A 21,032-nucleotide genomic window follows, 5' to 3' on the forward strand; every position below is an offset into this window, starting at 1 on the left:
TTTCAGTAAAATAGTTAATGGAGTGCCACCATTTTTAAAGTTACCAGGTGGGAAACAATGCACAGAATCAAGGCAATTGCATAGATAATTCAGGCCTGCACCCAAGTATTCATTTTTAATGATAGGTAACTGCTGTGTAAACAGTCTGTCCCAGGTGTGGTCTCCTTGTTCCAGTTGTGGAACTTGGTGTGAACCTAATCAAAGCTCTGAAATCGTGGACTAAACAGGCTTTCCTATCTGCAGGGGCAGACCTTACATTTGGAGAAAATGAAAAGGAAATTTCTAAAATTGAATGCTCTCCAGGTAAAAAGGAAAAACATGTTTGCATTCAGCCTACTATAGTCACTCCATGATGACACCAGCTGGCAATTGTTTCTGGCTAACAGATTGCAGCTACTATGATTCCAACACAAATTATTAAAATAATAAAAATAATATTTTCAAAGAGCTTTTTTTCTACTCCCTTTGCCAGTCTAGCAATGAGCTTAACACTATCTGTGAGGCAATTTGTTCACCTAATTTTATGCCTTAATAAGCTTTACTACAATTATTTTCCTACCTGATTCTTTTAAGGCCTTAACTTCAGCACTGTTTCCTCACTTCTTTTCGAATATTCTCAAACCTGTTAACAACATTGCTCTCCCCCAGGATTCAAACTTTTGATTAGAACAGTCCTCATTTAATCAAGCTCAATTGGGAGATAAAATTGCATCTCAACTTCTCCATTTTCCCTTTGGTGCCAGAAACTGCCTTTGAGAATGCTGAAGAAACCCTGGAGAGATTAACAATCCAAACAATCACAGAGAATAGTTTTATATCCTCTACATTTGCACACAGGAATTTATATATATGAATCTCCTTCAGTTCAGATGAAAAACAAAATAGATTATGTAAGTCATTGGCAGCATGAATAGCTCCTTCAAGAATAAAAAGTGCTGCTCTTCTCTGAAATGATTTCAGTTTTGTAAACAAACACCACTCCTCATCCCACCTCCACCCCAAAAGAGTTCCAAAGGTTTGCTGTTTAGCAAATTGTCAGCAAAGTGGTAGCTTTGTTTTCCCTCTAAGAAGTTAAGCAGAAGGGTGTGTATAGTCAGGGCAAACTGCAGGAAGAATTGTGATATATACTGAATGTGTTCCAGTTCACTGCATGATTGTAACTTTGAGGCAACCATGACCCTAAATACTGCTTCCCATAAAATTCTATTTATATGAACACTTCCTTCTTTGCTGTATAGTATTACACTCCTCATGCACCATAGGAGGCAGCCTATAATTGAACCATGGAAACTATGTTTTCTTTATGCTATAGTTTATAGCATAGTATCTAGTTTATAGCTCAGGATGAATATAATATAATCAGATAATCAGATGCATGCACAACAAGGTATTATCTCAAACACAAACTTATTTAGAACTTACTCTATTCTGAGTACTTTTTGAGTGCTTTAGAAACATCATCAAGCAAGACCTTACTGGACCCTGCTTTCCTGTATCTTACACCCCAACAGTGGAAAAATAAATGATGAAGGAATGAACAAGATTCAGTCACTTAGTCCAAAAATGTATATTGAGCTTCTGCTTTATCACAGATACATTTGGTTGCTTGGGATGCATTGGTCAACAATAAAGAGTACTTCTTGCCCTCAAGAGTCTAAATTCCAACAGGATAAGACACTAAGAAGTTAAATAATGGGAGGTGGGTCATGTCAGGCCTTGTGGACCATTGTAAGAATTTTACTCTAAGAGGAATAAGAAGCCACTGGAGGATTTGAGCAGTTTATAGAGAGTCATTTTGGTGGTTTTCTTGAGAATAGACTGTGAAAGATCAAACATAGAAGAAAGAAAACAAGTAAGTGGCCGTTCCAGTTACCAAATGACTTGGGAGTGGCTCTGACCAAGAGAGGGTGGTAGCTGAGATGGTGGGAAGTAGTCAGATAGCCTGCATTTTCAAGATACAGCCATCAGGGATTTCCTGGAGGACTGAAAGTACGTATAAGAAGGAGAGTAGAATCGAGGGTGACACCAAGGTTTGGAGCCTAAGAAATGAACAGCAGGGTCTCCATCAACTGGGGAGGTCAAGTAAAGTCCTTATAAGCACTAGAGGAAAAATTAGCAAGCTGGTGTGATGTGAACTAACTAGCAACGGTAAGGAGAACGGGACAGTTCTCTCTAATGGGCAGTCAGAAAGAATATGTCACGTAAAGGCAAAGGGGCAGAGTCCAGAATGCTTGGAACAAGCAAGCCATGGCTAACTTGCCACACATGTGCTTTCTAAGCAGAACAACCAGCCAAAGGTCTGGAGTGGGAAACAGTTTGCGGGAGGGGAGGAGGTGGTGTTTCAAGACAGAGAAAGGGCATTAGAGAGGGAGGCTGGAGGAGATAATTCCGGGTCATGATTGTGGATGCAAAGTAAAATTTTAAGCAAGGAAATCATGTAACTGACTCGTTGTAAAAGCTCACTGGGTTCCATGAAGAATGGTTTAGGAAGGGTAAGAGAGAAGTCAAGTAAACTATCCAGGAGTCAAGAGAAGTTCTCTAGGCAAAACATGGTACCGGCTTGGGCTAGGGTGGCAGCAGTAGGTAAAATAATTCACAGTCGTGAGTCCAAGACTTGGTTTGGAAAGATGTAACCTTCATTTTCTAATAGCAGAGCAAGACTGCCTATAAAACAGAAGGGAATGGAAAGCATCCTTCTTAAGTTAATTCAGTCACTTCTCAGTTAACCTCTGTCTTTCACAGTCGTCCAGTCGTGGTCCCCTGCTGCTTCTTTGCTGTGCCCTAGCGTGATCTAAGCTATGGCATTTTTGTGGTGTCTTCACACTGGCTGAGGCCATATGATCTGTGTTGAGTTTCCTGTTCTCACTCCCCACCCCTTTGTGCCAGGTACAGTTAGTCCCACCTGGGTTCAGGTGTGAATCTTGATTCCTGCTGGGTCTTCTGCTGCCTTGTTATAACCTCAGCTGGGATCTTCCTGAGCTCATCATCTTCCTCACCTGGGACCCTTTCTGTTTGTCAGCCTTCATTTCTTTGACAGCCTTTTACGAGGACTTTGTTAGCATCCAGACTACTGATCTTCAATGCCATCAGATCCAGCACTCACTTTTATTTACAAATATTTGAAATAATTCATTTAATAATTTCAAATTAAGCATTATAGATGAGAACCTACCTACACAAATGATTTCTCAAAAGTTAACATGATGCCCTAATTGTGATGTAAAGAAAATACAAAAAGAAAAAATGCTATCTAGTTGCTATGTGAACATGGTCAAACCTGACTAGAATTGAACACATAAAGAAATCCTTTCATGCTATTGTCTCCTAAATATCTAAAGTTTGTGGATATAAGAAAAAAAATCAGAACCCGTTTCTTTCTTATAAAAAATAAAAGAGCAGGAGCGTTAGTGGATACCACAATCAAAAATAGTGATACAATTACTTAAAAATTGATGTACAATTTTTAAAAAGAGAGACTAGCCTTCACTAAAATAGGAATCACATACCACAACAAATCTCAGATTTTGGAGTAAATAAGTAGGAAGTGATAGTCTCACAAATGAACTGGGCTATTTTTTTTAGAGACAGAAACAGAGACCTTCCATCATTTAGTTTACTGCTCAAATCCCCACCAAAGTAGGGGCTGGGCCAGGTTGAAGCCAACAGCCAGGAACTCAACATAGGTTTTCCACGTGGGTGGCAAAAGCTCACATATGTGAATCATCCTCTGCTGCCTTCCAGGGTCTGCACTGGTACAGAGCTGGAATCAGGAGTCAGAGCCAGGAGTTGGAACCAAACACTTCTGACACAGGATGCCAGATATCCCAGCCAGCTCCTAATCCAATAGGCCAAGTGTCTGTCCTGGGTTCTTCCTAAATAACAAGTCAAAACGCTCCTCTCTAACATAAAATGTCTCAGAAAATGTACCTTCTGTTTTGGAATCCTACCAAACATCAAAGCATAATTCAACTTCTGAATGGAGGGGGATAACTGAAAGCCATGTGAATGCAGAACAATTATATCATTGCCCGCACAAAACAAACATCACAGACTGCCCGTCATTGTGAGGTGTGTATGAAATATCCATGCACACTGCAGACCCTCCCCGTGGCATTGATGCCACTCCCACTGAGAACCTGGTAATTCCCCTGTCTTTCTCCCTTTCAAAATAAGCTGGTTTGGAGAAGATTAAAAAGGCTAAGATCAGTACACAGTTTTATCTCCTTCAGTCCTCAAAGTTTGGCTTTTGAAAGGCAATGCAATATTTTAGAACTCAAAAATAATGCCTCTTTTTTTTCTTTTAAAAAGTCTGTTTTTGCATTTGGAAGTATAGTTAGTAGCAGTGCTCTGGTGTGAACCAGGTAGTCTTATTACAGAGATGGAAAGAAGTGACTGGGTCCAAGATAGATGCTGGAAGTCAAGTCAACAGGATTTGCTGAAAGACAAGGTAGGGGGAGTGAGCTAAGAGATGAGTCAAAGGTGACTCAGGTTTGTCTTTCAAGCTCCTTGAAGGCTACAATTCCATTTACTGAAAGGGGAAAATGAGAGAGAAACAGGTTAGGAGGTGTTGGGGGAGAGAAGATCAAAGGATGAATTCTGAGTTTTGCTTTAAATAAGTTAGATTTCAGGTACTAATTATACAGTCAAATGGAGTTATCAAATAAATAGCTGAATATAGTATCTGGAGTCCAGTATCTGAAGTCTGGACAGGAGATAAATGTATGGTGGAATGCACAGCAGAGAATAATTTGTTGAGAGAAGTGGTGGAAGACTTAGTAAGCAATTGCAATGGTCCAAGAGAGCAATTAGACCACAAAGACAAGGAATAGACTAAAAGAGCAGAAATTTGAGAAATATTCCAAAGGTAGAATCAATAGAATTTAGCTAGCAAGTATGAAAGGATGAGAGAAGAAGAAAATAAAGATGATTCCAATGACCTAGCTCAGAGAGCTACTAGATGATATTGGAATTAGTATGGGAGTCAAAGTACAAAGGAGTGGGTGCAAAAATCAGTACAGATAATTGTTAGTTCTCAGCATATTAATACGTTTGCATTTTTAAAATGGGTTTGAGCTTCAGAACATTTACATTTCTTCTTAAGAAAGTAAGTTTTAAAAATATGCTTTAATTTTTCTGCAGCTAGACAGATAACCTTAGTTTAATTATTAGCTTTGGAAAAAAAAGTCTAGGTAGAAGCACATTTTGGAAAAACTATTTTCTCTTTCCTAATGTTTCATATGATAAAGCAGGATGCAAACCTCCTTGTTTCCACATTGGCAAATGAATGTCTTTCTCTCTCTCTCTCTCTCTCTCTCTCCCTCCCTCCTTCCCTCCCTCCACAGAAATGAATATTTTTTAATCATAAGAAATCAGGCTCTAAGAGGAATGTTAGGTAATTTTCCTTTGCTCCCCTAGGATGGCATTTTTCAACATCACAGAGAAGCAGATGATCTGAAAGATCCCTGAGTGTAGACTTTAAGTAGGATACTTGTTTGCATAAAGCATGTAGCACAGTGCTTGGCACTTAATAGTCACCTGAAGAAATGGCCTTTGAATACATTAAGAAATAAATATTTTCTCTCTTTAAATTGCCAAAGGAGTTTCCACCAAACCCATGCTAACATGTGCTTAGCTTAGAAGCCTGACATTTCTTGCTTACCTTTTATCTAAGGTAAAGTGAGCCCTGACTCCCTTGGCAAATCATTCAATGTGTTCCCACTACTGATAACAGCCTTTTTAGGATGACCTTTTGCAACGTTTAGACTGATGTTCCTGGTGAAATGTCTGATGAATTATACCACACAAAAGCAAAATTCTATTACATATATATGAATATCTGAATTCATTTATAAAACAGACCGGTCACCTTGTCACGGAAGCATATTAGCTATCTGACAAAATTATTTTGCCCTGTCATAATGGTTATTAAAGAGAATCATATCATTTTTAAAACTTTTATAATTGTTTCTCCTCTTTTTCCCCTAAGGAATCAGAAAGTAAATACAATTGTCTTCAGAGCATTCTCTTAAAGCTTTGAGTTCTGCTTAATTTCATTCTATCTTTCTCAAAAAGGCATATTCTAAATGTAAAAACATCAGCATTTAATCTAGCTACAAACCTGCCCACCAAACCTGAGCCAACATCCTACCTACAGTTTCTTCAGTGCCTGTCGATGGTCATTCAATTAATTAACATATTTGTTTTTAAAATCATGCTGTGAGACTAATGGTGTTTTATACAATTGATTAGTAATTGTACTCCAGACCTCCAAATTCAATATATTTTGTTGCCCAAAAAGCCATTCCAAAGCTATTGTTCTTTCATTTATTCCTCCCTCCATGGAATGTAGATGTTTACCCATCATTCATTCCTTTGAACTGCTCATGAGCATTTAATGCTAATTCTTCACAACTATTGTTAGTTAAATGTTATTCTTGTGATTTTATAAGGCAGTTATAAATCATTTAAATATTTAAAGCTTAGGTGCTTACCTAATGTAGTAAATGCCAAAACTTATTCCCCTGAAAAGAGTAAATTGAAACATCTGTCTTTCTGGGTCTTTGTTGTGAGAAGTTGTATTTGCTAAAAGCACAAAATCACAGAGCAGGAGACAATGATCATGTGTTTCCCACCATTGTTAGTTATCTAAATTAAGTGTGAAGCAAAAGGTGTGTGGTGCACTTAATTTGGCTTTGCCTGTGAAGAGTGAAACAAATACTAGAAACTTGACCCCTGCTTTTCCTTCAGTCTGTCTAACTAGCTCCTGTTCTCCCAATTCATCTCTTTTTTTTTTAACTTTTATTTAATGAATATAAATTTCCAAAGTACGACTTATGGATTACAATGGCTTCCCCCACATACCGTCCCTCCCACCCACAACCCTCCCCTTTCCCGCTCCTTCTCCCCTTCCATTCACATCAAGATTCATTTTCGATTATCTTAATATACAGAAGATCAGCTTAGTATACATTAAGTAAGGATTTCAACAGTTTGCTCCCACACAGAAACATAAAGTGAAAAATAATAGATGATTTTTTTAAATGATGATGAAATCAGATCAGACCTATTGTCATGTTTAATCCCAGTGAGAGTCAAGTTGGGAATTGATAATTTCTTTTTTTTTTTTTTTTACAGAAGATCAGTTTAGTATGCATTAAGTAAAGATTTCAACAGTTTGCACCCCCATAGAAACACAAAGTGAAATATATTGCTTGAGTACTCGTTATAGCATTAAGCCTCAATGTAGAGCACATTAAGGACAGGAATCCTACATGAGGAGTAAGTGCACAGTGACTCCTGTTGTTGACTTTACAAATTGACACTCCTGTCTATGGCATCAGTAATCTCCCTATGCTCCAGTCATGAGTTTCCAAGGCTATGGAAGCCCCTTGAGTTCTCCGACTCTTATCTTGTTTAGACAAGGTCATAGTCAAAGTGGAGGTTCTCTCCTCCCTTCAGAGAAAGGTACCTCCTTCTTTGAAGACCTGTTCTTTCCACTGGGATCTCACTCACAGAGATCTTTTTGCCAGAGTGTCTTGGCTTTCCATGCCTGAAATACTCTCATGGGCTTTTCAGCCAGATCCGAATGCCTTTAGGGCTGATTCTGAGGCCAGAGTGCTATTTAGGACATCTGCCATTCTGTGAGTCTGCTGAGTATCTCGCTTCCCATGTTGGATCACTCTCCCCTTTATTTATTCTATCGGTTAGTGTTAGCAGGTACTAGACTTGTTTATGTGCTCCCTTTGACTCTTAGTCCTTTCATTATGATCAATTGTGAACTGAAATTGATCACTTGGACTGGTGAGATGGCATTGGCACATGCCACCTTGATGGGATTGCCAATTCATCTCTGCACGTCGTCTGTCTAGATTCTACCATCAGCTGCCTCTTCTCACTGTACCACCTGCATCCACTGTGTCTTCCCCCTCTACACACACACACATACTTTCTATTCCTGGTAGTCTTCTATCAGGAAAACATGTCCCTAGCCTCTTCACCTGATGATTCAACACTCAGCTGAGTCAGCTCATCTTAAGTCAGGAGATTTGAATGCTCAATAATTTCTTCCAGGTAAAATTCATTATCCCTTCACTGTTGAGCCTTATAATTATGAAGTTCTATTATCATATTGTGTATATGTTTATATGAATAACTCTTGTGGAAGATTGTGAGCTCTTTGTGGAGAGGCTCTGTTGATTATTGATATCTGTTTGATCTGGCTGTGGTAGGTGGAATTCCAGGACGATTCTCAGTATGAGCCCATCCTGTGGAGTGTGGGAAGAAGCTGTAATTATATTACATGGCAAGGTGGAGATAATCCTGGTTAGACCTGATCTAATTCCATAAGTCCTATAAAAGCATAAAATATTCTCCAGCAAGTTGCTGAGAAAAAAGCTAGAAAAACACATGTGAGCAGCAGTTAAAACACTGCTTAGAATACACCTCCCCATACTGAAGTGCCTGGGTTCAAGTTCCGACTGTGCTTCCAATTCCAGCTTCCTGCTCTTGTGAACCTTGAGAGGTAGCAGATGATGGAACAAGTATTTGGATCCCTGGTACCCATGTGAAACATGAATTGAGTTGCAAGTTCTGGCTTCAATCAGGTACAGCACTGGCTGTTGTGAGAATTTGGAGAATGAAACAACTGATTGAAGATATTCTCCCCGCCCCGACTTCCTCCCCTTCTCTTTCAAATAAATTTTTATTTTTGATTTTTGATTTTTGATAGGCAGAGTTAGACAGAGAGAGAGAGAGAGAGAGAGAAAGGTCTTCCTTTTCCGTTGGTTGATCCCCCAGTGGCTGCTACGGCTGGTGCACTGCACCAATCCGAAGCCAGGAGCCAGGTGCTTCCTCCTGGTCTCCCATGCAGGTGCAGGGCCCAAGCACTTGGGCCATCCTCCACTGCACTCCCGGGCCACAGCAGAGAGCTGGACCAGAAGAGGAGCAACCGGGACAGAATCTGGCGCCCCAACTGGGACTAGAACCCAGGGTGCCGGCGCCGCATAGCCAAGTGAGCCATTGCACCAGCCTCAAGTAAATATAAATTAATCAATTTAAGATATGTTTAAAAGACACACTCCTGCTGACCTGGAAGAGGAAGCAGTAAGCGCATTGTGAGCTGCCTACTGCAAGCGGCATAGCAAGGGACTGCAGGAAGCCTCTAGGAGCTCAGGGTAGTCCTTGACCAACAGGCCCCAAGAAAACAGGGACCTCACTTGCTCAGCCTCTGGGCACTGAATCTATCCAAACTAGAACTAGCTTGTAAGCATATTCTTCCTTATCACATCCAGACAGGAAATCAGCCCAACTAACAACTTGATTTTAACACTGAGACCCTAAGCAGAGCCCAGCCATAGCATGGCCAGATTTATGCTCTACGGAACTGGGAACTAGCAAATGGTTGTTGGTTTAAACCATTACATCTGTGGTTATTTGTTTATATTACAATAGAAAACTATACAATAGTCCAGTGCCTGGCACTTGGTAAAAATAGTGACCAGTTAATTGGTGGGTTGTTGGTTTGAGTTAATGTTGCAGGTCGGGAAGGAAAAAAAAGAAAAAGAAAAGCATGAAATAAATGCTCTATTTAGAAAAAGTTTATATATTGTGGTCCATGCAAGTACATATGAATTTTAGGGAAATTGGAAAATGCATTCTTGGAATGACTGCTGGGCCTTTTTGAACTGCAGAAGTGTGGCAGAGTGATTATGCCTATTTAAACTAGCTTTTCTATTCATATTTCCCAACTTCCATCCCACCTCTCATCACCAGTCTTATCTTGGCCTTTTTGTCATCCCTTTTCTGACTCTGATATGCCTGATGAAAAAGAGAAACACAGCCCTGAAAATTGTTAGCCAGTAACTGGCTTACGTGATAACAGCTAGGCTACAACATCTTGCTGTTGACTATAAACAGCTTCTCATTATATTAACATTGAGTGAAGACTCCCCCTGACCATGAACAGGAGAGAAATAAGACCATTCCATAAGTAGTTTTTAACAAAGATCAAAACACACTGTGCAATCACAATAAAAACAAACATCTACTCCATACAAATATGAATGGGAATGGCAACTGCTTCTTTCCATTGCCAACTCTGGCTTTACTCCATTTATTCTAACCCCTAAAGAAAAATATAATACAGCCATTCACTAATTGTCTTCCTTCTGCCAGACCCCAACCAGAACCTCTGCTTGTTTGAATCCTATACAAAATCACTTAATACAAACTCAAATCTTAAAATAAGTCCCTCCTAGCTTCCTCTTCCCAAGGCAATCCGTGGATCTCCGTTGTGTGTGTTCTCCTTGAGCATAACAAATGATAAACTTATGTTTGTTTAACTGCAGTTACGCTCCTGGTGGTTTTTAACTTAGTGATCCTCCACAGAGGTGAGGCTGTCTATATTAGAGACCTTTTAGATGCATGAGAGTTTAAGGATTCAGTGTTGATCAATAGTTACCAGAGGTAGGAGATGACTATTATTGTGGTGACCCAATCAAGATTGTTAATAATGTGATCATGGGTGACTGTCCAAATTCTGCAGCCTAGATATCAGGATTATTGTAGAGCTCCCAAGCTAATTCAATCATCCTCTTGCTCCTTTACAATTTCTTAATCTTCAAAGCTCTCTACTCTTAAAGGTCCTAGTGCACAAACATTGCTTGAGCTCTTCGTTGATCCCTCTTCCCAAGTGGTAAGAGGGGCAGAAATCCCCTGAGTAAAGTTCAGAGTACATGAAGTATGTAGGTTTAGAGTGAAGTCAAGGGTTGTGGCATAATTGCTCTTTTTATTTTATGAGAAATTTAGATTGTAGCTATGGGTTTTGCTAAGAATTAACAAATCAATAAAGTCAGGTGAAAATGTGATGAATAGAACTCAAAATAGGTGAGCTAGGCTTAGATATGATGACAATCAAAGGTCTATTTCAGGTAAACATACAAAGAAAGATGCTGGTAGAAATTGAAAAGGGTGACTTCTTCAGTGTTGATTGTTCTAAACCAGAGATTCCCAACTGTGGATGAACAATTGAATTACCTTGGGAGCTCTAAAATAATCCTAATATCCAAGTTTCATTCCGGAGCAATTAAATTGGAATTGAAATCCAGGCATCAGAATTTTAAAAACTATCCATATGACTCCAGAGTCAAGCCAAAGTTGAGGACCACATCCCTAAACAAAAGACTTCAGATTGAGAGAAAAGGGGGGAAAATGAGGTCCTCCATTTGGACCTACTCTTCCCTAGATAGGGATTGATTACCAGCCTGACTATGGATTCCTCAAAGAATCAGTATGATGGTCTTGTTCACATTGGATACCAACACTAAATTTTGGAAATCCTAGAGCTCAACAGGAAAGGGTTGTTATTTCTCTGAGGATGGGCTATGGGTTTCACTATAGCTGTCAATATTATTTTCATCAAATTAAAGAACTGGAGCCTAAATGTTCCACAATCCTGAACTAGAATACGGGCAGCAGAATCTATGCCTTCCTCTTTGAATTAGTACAAGGGTACTTTTTTACTAGTCAAAGTGATCAGATCCAGTTCATAATTGATCATAATGATAGGATTAAGTGTCAAAGGGATCACATAAACAAGGCTAGTGTCTGCTAATACTAACTGATAGAATTAAAAAGGAGAGAACATTCCAACATGGGAAGTGGGATACACAGCAGACTCATAGAATGGCAGATGTCCTAAACAGCACTCTGGCCTCAGAATCAGCCCTTAAGGCATTCGGATCTGGCTGAAAAGCCCATGAGAGTATTTCAGGCATAGAAAGCCAAGACACTGTGGCAAAAAAAAAAAAAAAAAAAATGACCTAAATGAAAGATCTCTGTGACTGAGATCCCCGTGGAGAGAACGGGCCATCAAAGAAGGAGATAACTTTCTCTAAAGGGAGGCGAGAACTTCCACTTTGACTATGGCCTTGTCTAAATAAGATCGGAGTTGGTGAATTCAGGAGGCTTCCATAGCCTTGGCAGCTCATGACAAGAGCCTCGGGTGATTACTGATGTCATAAATAAGAGTGTCAATTGTTAAATCAACAACAGGAGTCACTGTGCACTTACTCCTCATGTAGGATCTCTGTCCTTAATGTGTTGTACTATGTGAATTAACGGTATAACTAGTACTCAAACAGTACTTTATACTTTGTGTTTCTGTGTGGGTGAAAACTGTTGAAATCTTTATTTAGTATATACTAAATTGATCTTCCTGTATATAAAGATAATTGAAAATGAATCTTGATGTGAAAATGAGAGAGGGAGCAGGAGATGGGATGGTGTGGGTGGGAGGGAGGTTATGGGGGGAAAAAGCTGCTATAATTCAAAAGTTGTACTTTGGAAATTTATATTTATTAAATAAAAGTTAAAAAATAAAGTTTGTAGAAAATGAAACTAAAAGATGCCTATTTTGGTGGGAAGTTTTGAAATCATGCATATAGGGGTAATCAAAAAGTTCATGGAAAAGGCATATTATATTATGAAAAAACTGCATGTATTTTAATTTTTTGTACCAAAATAAACTTACTTTTAATTCCATTAAAAACTTTTTGAAGTACCCTTGTATTAATGCCCACTTCAACAGCTTAAAATAAAGATTTCTTGTATAAGTGAAGGAATGATTGATTTATTTATTTTTATTTTAAAGGCAGAAGGACAGAGCAAGTCAGAGATGGACTGACAGTGATCTTCCATCTGCTTGTTCACTCCCCAAATTCACACAACAGTCGGAGCTAGGCCAAGTCAAATCCAGGAGCCCAGAAAGCAATAATCTGACAGGGATCCAAGTACTTGAGCCATCACCTGCTGCATCACAAGATGTGCATTAGCGAGAAGCTGGAATTGAGAGCAAAGCTGGGACTTGAACCCAGGGGTTCTGACATGGGATGTGGTTATCCCCAGCACTGTCTTATCCACTGCATCAAATGTCTACTCCAAATGCATTGAAAATCATTTAACTGGGTATTTCTCATTTTACTGTCCCACATCTTCCAGTAGGACTATAAAGCAAGGTTGTCATGTGTTCATACAGTGGCCATAGGTAATTTGAACTCAGAAACAACTCATTTTCTCTTTTGTGATACTCAAAGTTCAGTCTCAAGCCCTCTTCTCTTCTCACTTTAAAACCTTACAGCAAATCTTCACTTGGTTCTCCTATCACTAATCCACCAGTATATACCAGTGATTCCCAGATCTCTTCGTCTAGCCCTAACTCTTCCCTCATGCTGCCAACTCAACATCCCTAATTGGTTATTTTGCTAGTATCTCCTACTGAAAAAATGTCCATAACTATATTTATGATCATTCTCTTATGCATGTCCCAAGTCAATGGAGAAACCATCTTAATCCAGAAACCTGAGATAATTATTTTTCTTCACTTATCATCTTCAATCCATTTTCAAGTTACTTAGATTTTATCTTCTTACTACTTCTCAAAACAGTTTTCTTTCCATTAGCATGATCAGATAAGGTACTGTCAACCATTGATTTAGCTCAAAATTCACCCAAACTGGTCTTACTGATTGTGCATCTTTTAATCCACTCCATACCTTGAAGTCATATTATGTATTTTTTTCATGTGTCCGATCATATTGTTTCTCTGTTCATAAAACTTCAAAGGCTTCTCATTGCTTTGATAATGACATCAGTACTTAACATAGCTTTCAAAGATCCTTCCCATGCCTGCATTGCCCCTCAACCCCTGCACTACAGTTGCAGTGGTCTTGTTCTCTAGAATGGACTGTGCATATTATGTCCTGCCTACAGACCTTTGCATACCCTGTTTCTCTCCTGCAACACCAGAACTCCCCCTGACAATTTAATTTCTACTCATCCTTCAGAAAGCAACTCAAACGTCACTTCCTCAAAGTTTCTCCTGATCGATTCCACCACCAAGTCTAATCCTTTTCTTATACAAAACACTTTCCCTTCTAGCACCATCACCCTTGATTCCATTAATTCTTTGATTATGTATTTATTTGTATGTTACTTGATTGATGTGCATTTTCTTTGTTAGATATATACTCCAAAATACTGTGCTTGTGGTTTTTGGTTTTGTTTTAAAAGATTTATTTATTTGAAAGGCATAGTTACAGAGAGACAGAAGGAGGGGGAGAGAGAGAGAGAAGAGAGAGAGAGAGGGAGGGAGATCTTCAATCTGCTAGTTCACTCCCCAAATGGTTGCCACAGCCAGGGCTGAGCCAGGTTGAAACTAGAAGCCAGGAGCTTCTTCTGGGTCTCTCATGTGGGCGCCAGGACCAAGCACTTGGGCCATCTTCTGCTGCTTTCCCAGGTCCATTAGCAGGGAGCTGGATAGGAAGTGGAGCAGTTGGGACTCAAAACCCATATGGGATGCCAGCATTGCAGGCCATGGCTTAATTCACAGTGCCACAGTGCCAGCCCCTGTGCTTATGTTTTAATCATCACTGTAACTCCCTTGGGCTACCCTGGTTCCTGGCATATGCTAGGCACACAATAAATGGTTGTTGAATGAATGAATGTAGACTTTCCAAATGTCTTTACCTTGCTCATTTTGAGACAACTTTTACTGTATTGATGGACATATTTTAGGAGACTGGCATTCTCCTTTTTTGACAAAAGACATCTCAATTTATATATGGAAAAAGGTTTTTTTTTTTTTTTTTTTAAAAAAAGCCTTCCTGAGAGAGACAGGGAGACAGAGCTATCTTCCATCCACTGGTTCACTTCTCAAATGGCCACAACAGCCAGGGCTGGGCCAGGCCAAAGCCAGGAGCCAGGAGCTCCTTCTGGGCCTTTCATATGGGTTCAGGGGCCCATGCATTTGCACCATCTTCTGCTGCTTTCCCAGGTACATTAGCAGGGAGCTGGATCAGAAATAGAGCACTCGGGATTCAAACCTGTGTCCATAGGAGATGCTGATGTCACAGGTGGCAGCTTTATTCGCTATGCCACAATGCCAGCCCCAAAATTTCTTTTCATTCTATTTTCAATGAACTTTTTGAATTACCTGCATTCATACATCTCTCAACAATGTATTGTTTTGTTTGATCTGCTTTTAACTTCACGTGAGGAGACTCATCCTGTCGATATTCTGTGATTTTCTTTTTCACAAATCAATGTTTTGGAGATTGATCTGTGTAAAATACGCATAGCCATCATTCTTTCACCTTCTTTGGGATCCTCATATTCCTTCCAAGCAGCACTTCAAATCTGAATTTCTCTCCTGACTTCTTGCCAGAGGACGCAGGGACAATATGAAAACAGACACATGCATCCGTTCTTGCTGAGAAGGGCGGTATGTAAACCACCTCAGGTTACATACATTTCCTGATTCTGGAATAACTTGCGTTTGCCAGTTCTTTTTTCAATTTAATAGAAAGATAGGTAACAGCATGAACCCCATTCCGTTTATATACAGTCTTATCAATTTTTCTGTACTTCCACACAACTTTATTTGGTAAATACATTTCCCAAATGGATGAACACCTATCATAATTTAGTTATTGAAATAAAATAGTTTTCCCTAAAGGAATCCTTGATTACTTTTCCACTTTGCTTGTTTCAGAACTATACTGAATGCTAAAATTTGTTATTACCATGTTTAACTTTCAGTGTTGTACTATGGAAAGGAAATTTTACCTACAAAAATTCTTTGATGAAAATAAATTAGAAGATGACAGTTTAAAAAAAATGGATGAGCTAGGCATGCATTGTTCCACAGATGTTTACTGAATGTCTGCAACACTGGCACCAACCAAGGCTCTGGGTGAGACACAGGAATGGGTAGAACACTGAACTCCACACTTCTGCAGGCCCCCAACCTAAATATACTCTCCTCTCCATCTACTGGGCATCTCCTCTCTTGCCCCTTACCTGCTTCCTAGGTTTTTCCTTCTGAATATTTCTTCCTGTTCTTGTGGTAAAGAGTCACCTGCTCTTCTGTTTCTCCAGTTTTTCTCCCCACTCAGCAGCAAAGAAGACTTATAGCTTCAGAAAAGAAAGAAGAGGAAGACAAAGAGAATAAGAAAGAGGAGAATGAAGTAGAAAATGGAAAGAAAAATTAAAAACTCCTTTCCTAGAAATATGGTAGGGCAAAGATACAAAAACTTACATTTCCTACCTTTCTCTGAAACAGTCACAAAATTTGATTTAATCTGTAGCCACACCAGTGGGAGTACTGAATGATGTAGAAGAATTGCTGGTCATTAGGGTCTTCAAAGTATAGAGTGACATTCATTTACATTACAAATTCAATTGGTTTTATGTCTTCATTTTCAAAAATATTCTACAAATGATCTCTACTGTCATTCTGGCTTGTTTGTGTTTTATTCCTACTGCTCCATTTCCAATAGCCTTTGCTGTCCATTACTTTCTACCACTTACATTGCTTCTTGTTGATTTTTCCCATGGGTAGCATAGTCAGACAGACAATGTGTTGAATATTCATGGCTCAACCTGTGCAATGGAAATGTAGAACAAGTAAAACAGCTGTCAACAACTCTACAAAATTCTGCTACTTGGATTAAGACCACAGGATGCACCTGCAGATAAATGTTATTACAGGCTTTTTTCCTTTGCGTATACCTATTAAGCAAAGAGATATTGTAGTCATTGATTCCTACAAACTCTGTTAATAACCAGCAGCATCAGGTGCATGCAAGTAGAAGGTAGTTAAGCACAACCTGCTACTGCCAAGAACAGTCCCCTGGAGCCTCTCCTACCTAATCGTTTACTCTTACAAATACACAAGACAAGAAAGTCAGTGCAGAACTAATGTAAAACCCAGGGGGCAGAAAGTAATAGGAAACGCAACTACTTAAGCTTCCTGGATCTCTGGGGAAAATCACTTCTAAGCAATTATCATACATTTTGTCAGTATCATCTCCAAACCAAGACTAGCTTTTGATTAATAAACAAAGGAAAACTCACAAATAATGAAATTAAAATAGCAACATTTGCATTACATTTGTGGATTAAACAATAGTCTATTTCTTTTTCTGGCCACACCTTGATTATCAGAGGTCTTTGGGCAGCAATGACCACACCAAAATGTCTGGGCTGCAGGTTCAAGTCCAGTTAGACTCCCACACTGCCCATGTTGCCTTTCTGGGCAGGGCTCTCGGTGGTGGATCCCACCTGTCTCTCTGTATACCCTGGAATACCAAGAACCACAGAGCATTCTAACCCCGCTGGTTGGTCTTGATCTCTGAGCACAATCACATACTTCAGAAATAAGATTTTCTAAATTTAAAGAAAGGCTTTATGTAATATCAAATTTTAGACAGTTTCAGTGAAAGCTTACTATTGGCTATCAAAATTGTTATAATATATTTCTCATCTAGTTACTATTCCTAAAATGATATTCATTGGCAGAAGTTGACTAATTAAGAATATCAATATGTCAATATCAAAGAGGGGCCAGTGTTGTGGTAAAACAGGATTAATTGTCTCCTGTAATGCCAGCATCCCATGTGAGTGCTGATTTGTGTCCTGGTTTCCCCACTTCCAATCCAGCTCCCTGCTAATGCACCTGGGAAAGCAGCAGAAGATGGCCCAAGTGCTGCAGCCCTACCAAGTGGGAAAACAGATGAAGTTCCTGGCTCCTGTCTTTGGCCTGGCCTTGCCCCAGCTGTTGCAGCTATTTGAGGAGTGAACCAGTGGATAAACGACTTTCTCTCTTTCTCTGTCTCTCTCTCTCTCTAACTCTGTTTTTCAAATAAATAAGTAAATATTTTTTTCAACAATTTCAAAGATACCTAGGAAAGAGAAATGACCAGTTAGCAAGCTGTGACTGCTTTTATAAGTCATATTGTGTGTATGCATGCACTCATCTAAGAGAAAAGAGCTTAGTATTCCGCGATCTTAAGAAAATGCAACCTTTATGGAAATTGTCAAGCAAAAGTCATTTAATCCATGAACATATATTCCCTTGGGCTGACAATCTGGCTTGTGTAATAAAAAAAGCACCTGGCTTGAAGTCAGACAGAACTATTTCCTGCCACTAGCTGAATGACCTTGATTGCGTGAATAAACATCTTACCTCTATAAAGTGGAGAAAGTCCTCCTTACATCACAGTGGGGTTGAGAGAATTAGAAGAGCTAAACTATGAAAAATGACTGTACTCCCTTTCCCTTTATTTACCAGTAAGCATGTTCCAAACATATGAATTTCCTTCGTGAAAAGTGAAAGCCATGCCCTTACAGTGGGACTCTATACATGTGTTAGCCAAAGAAGTGCAGGAGCTTTTCATGTGGGTATTTGTGCTTGCTTATTTGTTGGCTTGTTTGGTGGTGGAGGCAAGGGAGGGTGGTTAACAATTTATGTGATTTAAAAAAAATTCATTGCTTTATTTGAAAGGCAGAGTTACAGAGAGAGAGAGACACACAGAGAGAGAGAGAGACAGAAAGGGAGAGGTCTTCCATTGCTGGTTCACTCCCCAAATGGCTGCAATGGCTGGAGCTGGGCCAGTATGAAGCCAGGAACCAGGAGCTTCTTCCAGGTCTCCCAAGTGGGAGCAGGGGCCCAAGCACTTGGGCCATGCTCTGCTGCTTTTCCCAGGCACATCAGCAGGGAGCTGGATGGGAAGTCAGACTTAAACCAGTACCCATATGTGATGCTGGCATAGTAGGTGACAGCTTTACTGGCTGCAATAAACTGTTGGCCCCAGTCAATGTGATTTTTAATTTTCCAGAGATTAAATGCCAGAGAACCCTTCATCTTCTTTTCTTCTTGTTCAGGAATCAAGCCTAGGTCTCATATTCAGTTGTATTTAATCATTCAGATAAAGGGACAAAGACAGAATGCGACAACATTGAAGATTTACATATTTGATTTGAAACCTATAGTGAAAGAACAGAATGGGCACCAAGGATATACAGGCTAGAAAAGTTAGATCTTGGGGCTGGCATTGTGACGTGGCTGGTAAAGCTGCTGCTTAGGATGCCGGCCTCCCATTTGGGTACCAGTTTGTGTCCTAGCTGCTCCACTTCCAATCCAGATCCCTGTTGACAGCCTGGGAAAAGCAGCATAAGACATCCCAAGTATAAAGGTCCTAGCATCAGCCTGCCCAGTGCTGGCTGTTTCAGCCATCTGGGGTGTCTGGGAGTGAACTAGGAGGATGAAATTTTCTTTCTCTCTCTGTCTTTCTCTGTAACTCTGACTTTCAAATAAATAGGTAAATCTTAAAAAAAAGTTAGATCCTCCCGAGACTGCAAATATGAGGCAAAGACTATGGAACTAAATTCTCTGTGTTCTTTTGGGCAAAATCTTAGAAAGAAAATAAGGACTTAATCATTGTCCCCTTATATCTTATATAATTTTATTTCCCTCATAGATACCATAGGTATTTCTGAAATATTAGATACAGTAACACTCCTTATTGGAGACACTCTGAAAGGATCATAAAGATTAGATTATCCTAAATTTTTATCCCATTCTCTGGTGGGGCATTTCAGCAAAATACTGATATTAAAATGATAAAACCTCTACAGGAAAAAGTCTCATTGGTCCAACATATGACATTCAGCACAGAAGATGAGGCCTTTGGCACAAATCTTTTTCCAACTTCAATCTCAAATACTCACACATATAATAGTGTATAGTAGGCCAAGCCTTTACCTGCGGCACTGGCATCCTATATGGGTGTCAGTTCATGTGCAGACTGCTCCTCTTCCAATCAAGCTCTCATCTTATGGCCTGGGAAAGCAGTGGAAGATGGGCCCTTGCTCCCATGTGGGAGACCTGAAAGAATCTCCTGGCTCCTGATCAGCCCAGCTATGGCTGTGCGGCCATTTGGGGAATGAACCAACGATAGAGGACCTTTCTCTCTGTCTCTCCTTTTCTGTCTGTGACTCAGCCTCTCATATTAATTAAAAATATTTTAAAAAATACTCACATATATAATCTTCAATACATCCTTTTTCATTTCAAATAGTTAACTTTTTTCCTGACTCAATCAAGTGCTTTTGTTAATTTTTAATTCTGCTCAATTATAGTAAAACTTATATTGTTATTACCATGAGCAAGTCACAGAACCTCTCTTATTTCTCAAATTTTCTCACTATTAGGATTCTTTTTTTAAAAGATTTATTTATTTATTTGAAAAGCAGAATTACAGAGAGGCAGAGGCAGTGAGAGAGAGAGAGAGGTCTTCCATCTGCTGGTTCACTCCCCAGATGGCCCCAACGGCCAGAGAAGCATGGATTGGAAGCCAGGAGCCAGGAGCTTCCTCTGGGTCTCCCACAAGGGTGCAGGGGCTCAAGGACTTGAGTCATCATTGTATTGCTTTCCTAGGCCATCGCAAAGAGCGAGATCAGAAGTGGAGCAGCCGGAACTTGAACTAGTGCCCATATGGGATGCCAACACTGCAGGCGGTGGCTTAACCCACTATGCCACAGCGCTGGCCCCACTATTAGGATTCTTTTTCTTTTTTTTTTATCCCACTATTAGGATTCTAAACTGAAAATTATGTTCCCAGATATTCACATACATCTACATACTCATCAGGAATTTCGCTGACCCTACAATTCTATAGGCCTTTTGTGAATGCCCTCAAGCACTTGCCTTTGGAGGATATATTGCCTCCATAGCCAGAAACAATAAGCTTAGTTGATTAATGCTTCCACTACCACCCCTGTGCAGGCTACCAGCATCTTGCTGAAGGTATGGAGAGAAATCTTCACTGCCCTCTGCCCAACCTTACCACCATTACCAGTTCTGCATGTCCTTTATTTTCTGTGAACTCCTGTTCCTGGTTCCAGTTTATACTGATATTCAGGTTGCAAGGAACAGAGTCCTCTCATTCCACATTTCACGGAAATCAGGAGGATAGAAAGCTCAGCCACGCAGGAATCCGAGCAGTTCTCATGAGAGAACAGGAAACTCCTAGGGCTTCCCTAAAAAATGACCTCAAACCGAGTGGCTTAAGGCAACAGAAATGTGTCTCAAGGTCCTGAAGGCCAGAAACCCCGTTGTCAGCGGGCCGTGTCCACTTTTTCCAGCTTCTGCAAATTCGCCGGCAAATCTTGGCATTCCTGTCCTGCTGCTGGAG

Source organism: Oryctolagus cuniculus, chromosome 9 (assembly GCF_051225735.1).
Source record: "Oryctolagus cuniculus isolate XC-2025 breed Fujian yellow rabbit chromosome 9, ASM5122573v1, whole genome shotgun sequence".
NCBI classification, from domain to species: Eukaryota; Metazoa; Chordata; class Mammalia; order Lagomorpha; family Leporidae; genus Oryctolagus; species Oryctolagus cuniculus.